The sequence below is a fragment of the Hyposmocoma kahamanoa genome, unplaced genomic scaffold, assembly GCF_003589595.1.
Source record: "Hyposmocoma kahamanoa isolate Upper Pololo Valley unplaced genomic scaffold, ASM358959v1 228, whole genome shotgun sequence".
In the NCBI taxonomy this organism is placed as follows: Eukaryota; Metazoa; Arthropoda; class Insecta; order Lepidoptera; family Cosmopterigidae; genus Hyposmocoma; species Hyposmocoma kahamanoa.
Window position 1 is genome coordinate 348,371 of NW_020653747.1, and position 7,028 is coordinate 355,398.

At 34.1% G+C, this 7,028-nt stretch overlaps 1 protein-coding gene across 5 annotated transcripts in view; it reads right to left on the bottom strand.

Annotated features, from left to right (window-relative positions):
- The window catches only part of LOC113228357 (fasciclin-3), a 300,102-nt gene extending 294,283 nt beyond the window's left edge, over positions 1 to 5,819 (bottom strand). For all 5 annotated transcript variants that reach the window (XM_026461627.1, XM_026461628.1, XM_026461626.1 and 2 more), the window contains exon 1: positions 5,597 to 5,819. The gene's annotated coding sequence lies outside the window, so the exon portion shown is untranslated. The remainder of the gene's footprint in view (positions 1 to 5,596) is intronic.
- Positions 5,820 to 7,028: the final 1,209 nt, after the last annotated feature.

The window sequence follows — 7,028 nt, forward strand, 5'->3', positions numbered from 1 at the left end:
TATTGATTATCACTTCAATCTTATTTATTTTCGCCATAAACCCATCAAGTTGTTGCGTGGAAGAAAATGTAGTGACAAAGATGGAGAAAAGAATGCTCAGTTAGGTGGTTCGGACACTTACTCCGCTGGCTCAGCGACCCAAAATGTCTTGCGCAATCTCTCGCCAATTGATGGCTTGTAGTACATCCACGCGTGGCAGATCCACGGCGTCGCTCCAGCGATACCTGAGACGACCAACTGGTCTTCGTTCAGTAGGTCGACCCAGATAGGCTCTCTTAACGTTCCGATCCTCTCCTATATTTCTAAATGGCCGAGCCAGCGAATTCTGTGCGCTATGGTTTCGCCGATGGTGTCTAGCTGGGCGAAGAGCTCTTCTATTTCAGCGTTAGTGCGAACTTTCCAGCTACCGTTCTCCCGTTGGTCTGGCCCTAATATTTTCATGAGAACCTTTCTCTCAGCCACCACGAGTTTATTCACGTCTTTGTGTTGTATGTCGTGTGTTAAATGGCAAAGTTGTAAGGAATCTGTCACTGCGCCTGTCACCCTGATACATAAGTTAACAAGGCTCATGTGCCTATAATTTTACTAGCACCATTACCCCCCGTTCACATAGCATTGCACTGAGCGTTTTTTTTTGCGGTGTAAATCCGAATCGACTGAACAATGGAGCATACATTATAACAGAACCGTTCACACGTCATTTGTACTGCAAAAACGCTTAACATATACATACAAACGCACATCGAATACTGCAAATAAACGGGGTTACCTTCAAAACCGGAACACAGTAATGCTGACATTACTGCTTGGCGGCAGTAATAGGTAAAGTGGCAGTACTTCCCTGGACGAACACTTCACAAGAAGCTCTGTGCTAATAAATATTGTAAAATATGATAAATGTGTACAATTGTATTTTTTACAAAAAACCAATCCCTAGAGTTTCTTGCTCGTTATTCTAGGAGGAATCTACCTTACGTATGAGCAGTAGAGTTTAATCAATATGAAGATTTCAAATGTTCTTTACTTCCCAATGAAATAAAGAGTACTTGAGTTTAACCTGTGGGCTAGCCGGTATGAATCACCAGGCTATAAAAGGTAAACTATAGTGGTTTCGCGTACGTCCGTTCGCTGCGGTTCCGCCAATGCATATAACCGTTATATAATTGTTGTTTAGGAATTTGTAAGCGCACATTAATACATTATATAGTACATAATTACGGGGCACATAATGTAGTAAGCAACAATAAGTTTCATAACTTGTGTGAGCCAAGTTATGAAATCTATAGTTTTGTAACATTTTTTTGTACCTTTGTTTCTTATATCCCGTCGACTTCATAGACTATGATTTTTTTTCGTTGATAAGTTTAATTGCTATAACAAAGAAAAAGTATAATACGAGGGTTTGATAAAAAAGTGACTAAGTTTATATAATAACTTTTTTCGAAATTTATGTATTTATTTAGAATTCCTTCCTACGCAACAGACGTTACTTTTTTTAAATTAGCGCGAAAATAAAACATATTACAAACATATTTTTCGAAGATGGAGATAACGTATTTCGAGTATTCCGCTTCTCATCTGCAATCATAACATCAAAACTTGTCCAATTATGGTACTAACTATAGCCGCACTCCCCGTATTCACCAGATTGACTTTTTAATTTGATTTTTAAAATCAAATGAGAAAGTGACAGCTGAAACAGAGTACTATTTTTCAGAGTTTGACAAAATATATTTTTTTTAATGAGTTGAAGAATATCGCTGGTCAAAAATAATCCATAATTAAAAAAATATTCTTCTTAAGTCACGGACTTACCAAACCGCCCTGGTATAGCTTATATTGTGCCAAACAACCACAACAAATACCTGGTCTGAAACTAGGGACGTCCCTACCACAGCAACAGAAATCATTCCATGGCACCAACCAGAACACGCAATACCGAAACCAATTTCAAATGTCTTTCCCAAATTGGTCCTACCGGGAATCGAGTCCGGGATCTCCTCGTCTAATTGTCTAGATTTCAAGTAATATATAATATATCACGGGGTGCTTAACAAAAGCTTGCTGTGTATAGTTGATAACCACAATACAAAGTCACAATTTCACTTACTTACAATATATAGGGGCAATGTATACGCTTCCATAATAAGGTTCCAAATAGATATTAAAAATTTGCCTTTACGAAGTTGAAAACTACAGTGAAACAAAAACTTTATGCTTAAGGTCATTTACAGCTTGCGTACTTCGATGACAAGGACCCCTGGGTGCGACCCATTCAGCTCTTGCAGGTAGTCGCAATCTTCGATGTTTGAAATAAATATTTTGAATGTCAAATGTATATTTAAAAGAGCAACCCCTGGAGTTTCTTGCTCATTCTTCTCAGGGGACTCTGCCTTACGAATGAGCAGTAGAGTCAAATTAATACGACGATTTCAAGTGTAATTTGCTTACCTTTGGAATAAAGATGATTTTAATTTGACCTCGGGTAAATTTATAATTCCAAGTCACTAACTACTATGGAGATAGGACCTGAAGATAACTTATTCCATACCTATTAAACAGCTTACTAGAGGTTATTTTTAGACATTCATGTCACACAAAAACGTAAATTACCTATATTGATTTCTTTTTTCTCAAAATATTTTATTAAAATAATTACATAAGTAAGTACATAAGAGGTTCTCATTGTGCATGAAGGCACCTCAGTTTTGGTCCCATTTAAATTTGAAGAAAATATTCCACAAACTAGGGTATGTATCCGGTTTCGCGCACTTTCGGGCAACCGATTTCAATAAAATTTGGCAAATAGACGTAATACCACGAACATTTGAGGACTGTTATAGGTTTGTTATAGGTATAGTTGAATAATTCAACACTCATAAGGAACTACAAGCGGTTTACAAAACAGTACTTTAAAACTCGTTAATTTATTTGACAAGGCGCGAGTTAAACGCAAACCCTAGTTACAAATATTGTTAATAAATCTCCATTGAACGTACATACAAACGTTCAACAGTTTACACACGGAGGTTTCATGGAAAATCTGTAACAGCAAATGCAGTGCTGAATTGAAAACAATGCGATTGCTTTTGGATAACAAAGCAGTTGAGCGAAGTCCATACGAGGCGAATGCGATTTACATTCAAATTGAAGAAACTGCATCTTAGGATATATACAACGGAGTGGTACTGGTGGTATTTGGACAGAAATGTGTGTTATTACTTGACGACATCGATGGCCCGACCGGCGGTTTACACAGTGGGCACTGGATGAGGAGGTCCCGGGTTCGATTCTAAATGCTCATTCAGCCCTCGTTGATATGTTTTCCACTAAGACTATAGGGATTATGGACAGGCTGAAAAACAGAGCTGCGCGGTGCGGTCTCATCACCGTGTCGATTAAATTGAGCCTCTGCCTTTTGTGTCAAATTATTTTATTTTTTAATATTTGTTTAAATCTGATTTTAAGAAAATACTGTAGAGAGACAATATTCTTAAATAATTATTATTATTTCCGGTATTCTGAAAATGAAATTTTTCTAAATTGTTTCTGGGCTGGGTGTGACGGGAAGTGCCAGAGTGAATTCAATTGCTCTGGTACTCTCATAGTACAAGGAATTACCTAGTTTGAGACATTATTATTATTATTCTAGAAACGCGACTTACTTTTTTATTTAAGAAACTGTGTATATGAATGGTATGGTGAGGTCGCTAGTTGATTCCAGCTGGATAGAACGAATTTTTATTAGTGTTCGAACTTTGCGTTACTAATTGCTAATTACTAATTACAAAAGTTCGTGGAATTTCATTTATTTGCCAAGTTTTATTGCAATTGGTTAACGGAAAGTACCCCGGTACCTTCTTTCCAACAAAAAAAAAAATTTCGAATTCGGTACAAAAATCTCGGAGTAATCCCGTAACTTATACACAAAAAAATAAAAAATATATACAGTCGTATTGAGAACCTCCTTCTCCTTTTTTAAAGTCGGTTAATAATTCTGAAGAAGGATTGGCGTTGGGACACCATATTTTAGTGTTGTTATATTACACAGGACGTGTCGCTAAATACAATAAAAGGTATCTGTTGTGATTTGTTTTCACTAAGTTTAAACAATTTTTTGAATTTTAATGAATTCTTTTTAACAGTTTACTTTTAGATTGAAATTCTAAACGTACTTATTTTTGGCGCCTTTTCTTTTGGTTGTTGGTCATTTTCTCTGTGTAGCGTTGTCGTAATTTCTTTTTTTATTTTTGTAACCATTATAGGTATTCTAAATGCAATTAAATTTGCAACTTTTTAACATTACAGTTTAATGCTGTTCACTCAACTGTGTACTTTTTTAATTGCATAAGTTGTGTACAATTGCTAGTAGATTACAGTCACTGTGAAGTTGTCCCGATAACTGTTATTTTGAGTAAGCGTGGCTTGTATATCTGTTATTACACCATATTAAACAAAAATATGACAACATCAGATAAAATCTCTGCCTTTCATAGCAAAAGTATACTGAAGACTTCGTCTACTTAAAATATCTAGATTAAAAATGTCTATATGTAATGGAACACGTATTTCACCTTTGAAAGTTGCGAGTCACCGACTATCGAGATATTGATAAATAAAAGCTAAACTAAGCACTCTAATTAATTAATATAGGGACGTTGTCCACAACAAAAGAAATTCTGAATTGCAATAAGCCGTTACGAGTTATTAATTATTCAAAATCACAGCTTTAAAAATATGGTGGACGTTTTAAAGCTACAATTCCGCGAGACTCAACTTCGCAAAAATCACCTCTCTCAAAGAGATAGGTAAAGAACGTTTAAAATAACTAGTTACTGATCGAGAACTTCCTTTGCAACCAGCCTTTGCAAGTAAGTAATGATTTAAGAACACCGTTAAAGATTTACGGTTGGATTTTCAAACCCGTATGCTAGATTTTCAATGTTTAAATGAAGAAAGCAACTATTACTGGCCAATTAGATACCACATTGAAATAATAGACTTATCTATCTGCATACTTCTTAGTAATCAAGGAATTATATGCTCTCATGATTAAATTTTTCTTCATAATATTAAATCTCAAAGTTAATGCTTTGTCTTTAATTATAATTAAATAACCCCCACAGATATATCGCTATACGTGTACTAGATATTATCCGCAGATATTCTCGTTCATTGACTTCCGAAGGTAAAAATAGACGCCTACGTAATTGAATAGGTATATTTAAAAGTACTTTTTCCGATATGCCGATATCGGAACGGTGTCACCTCACTAACTACATGATTCCCAGAAAAGACATGGGAAAAACCCCGGTGTAAATTTCACCACCATAAAAATCAATAAAACATCAATTTATCAATGGGAGTTTCTTTTCTTAACTGTTCTCGTAACAAACAAATTTATAAAAAAAACACCAAACGAAACAGGTAGTTGTAAAAATTGTTACAAAAAAGGGTCACAAAGTTCTAAAAGTTAGAGGTAAACGTTTTTTTTTTAAACTGCTACAACTTGCCACTATCAAATAAACATAAACTATCGCAATCAGAGACATCGATAATAAAAGATAACAATTTTGATACAAAATTAGTAATTTACCTTCGAAAGATAGGCGCGATCCAATAATGAGTCACTTTTTAAAGAGTTTTACACTAGGTAAGGAGTTTTTATTCACTGAAATAGGGTGTATAGTACAAAGGCTCTAGCCACGCCACTCCTCACTTTCAAATCAAAACCGGTTGGTTACGCTCTACAGAGACGGCGTAAAAGTAGTTTAACTCGCGGTGAAACGAGACGTACTCCTCGCCCGAGCGAAACAAACGGACTGGCGGAATAAAAAAAAGTTGAACGGTGCAGTGTTGCCTGCTTGTGGTAGCGATATCTGCAGAATATTTTTGCAGTGACTCATTTTGTTCAAACAAAGAAACACTGCCATTTTGAATACAACATTTTTCATATTTTATTATAATACTCAATATATAATTTTGTCTTTTGTGGTTTAACTAATTACAATACAGACAAAAAGGAATGACTCAATGACACTCAAGGATATTTCAAAATGCTCTGGTTGTAACTTCGTATCATGCTTCGTATGATGAAAACGTAGTGGAAGGTAACATTAGTCGCACAAAAAATATTTTTATCGAATGAACTCAAGAGGTTTTGTTAATACAATTTATGTAATGTTTTGAATAGTCAACAATAACGATACCTCCAATGAACACTACATCAACTTTATGTTTAGTCATTTTCTGTTATTTTTGTAAACAGCCATATTTAGTTATTCTATATATTATGCTCCCCGAATTTTGTGAAAAAAATAAAGGAACAAAAAACAATATTCAAAAAAAAAATTTTGTGTTCTCTAATATGGCTTCATTGCAACTGTCATACTGACGTTTAAAAATACCTTAATGTGTTCTAATTTATTACAGATTACACGTAAGATCTTAATCCTTCCAAACATTACATTGTAATTTATTTTGTGTTTTGAGTGTGTAATTTCGACATAGGTATTATTATTTTGTATTTAATAGTAAATTAATTGTGCTAATGCATTAATTTGGTTTGTTGTATTCCTTTCCATGGGCGATGGCAAAATAACAGCCATGGCTATGTTTTTACATATACCTCAACTATTGGGACTTTTGACTAGCCTTATTTAATTTTTTTTCTGTATAATACTTACAATAAAATTACTATTTTTATTATATTATTTTCTGTTTTTGTTTCTGATCATTGACCTACTAGGTGAATGTTTATGGTATATATTTTTGTATAAATATATTTTATATATTTTTGTAGTATATATTTTTTGCATGTCAAATAAAACTGATTGTATTTTAATAATTTTGAATTCTAAATTAAAAATAAATTCTCTTTGTATATTTGATGGGTTGGTAAAATAGGGCAATTAAGACGTCAAGTTAAAAAAAATGTCTTTGTAAAGGCTAATGTTAAACCTTGAAACGATAATATGTTAAGTTAATACTTACGTATGTATACCTATTGGCTCGATGACCTATTGATT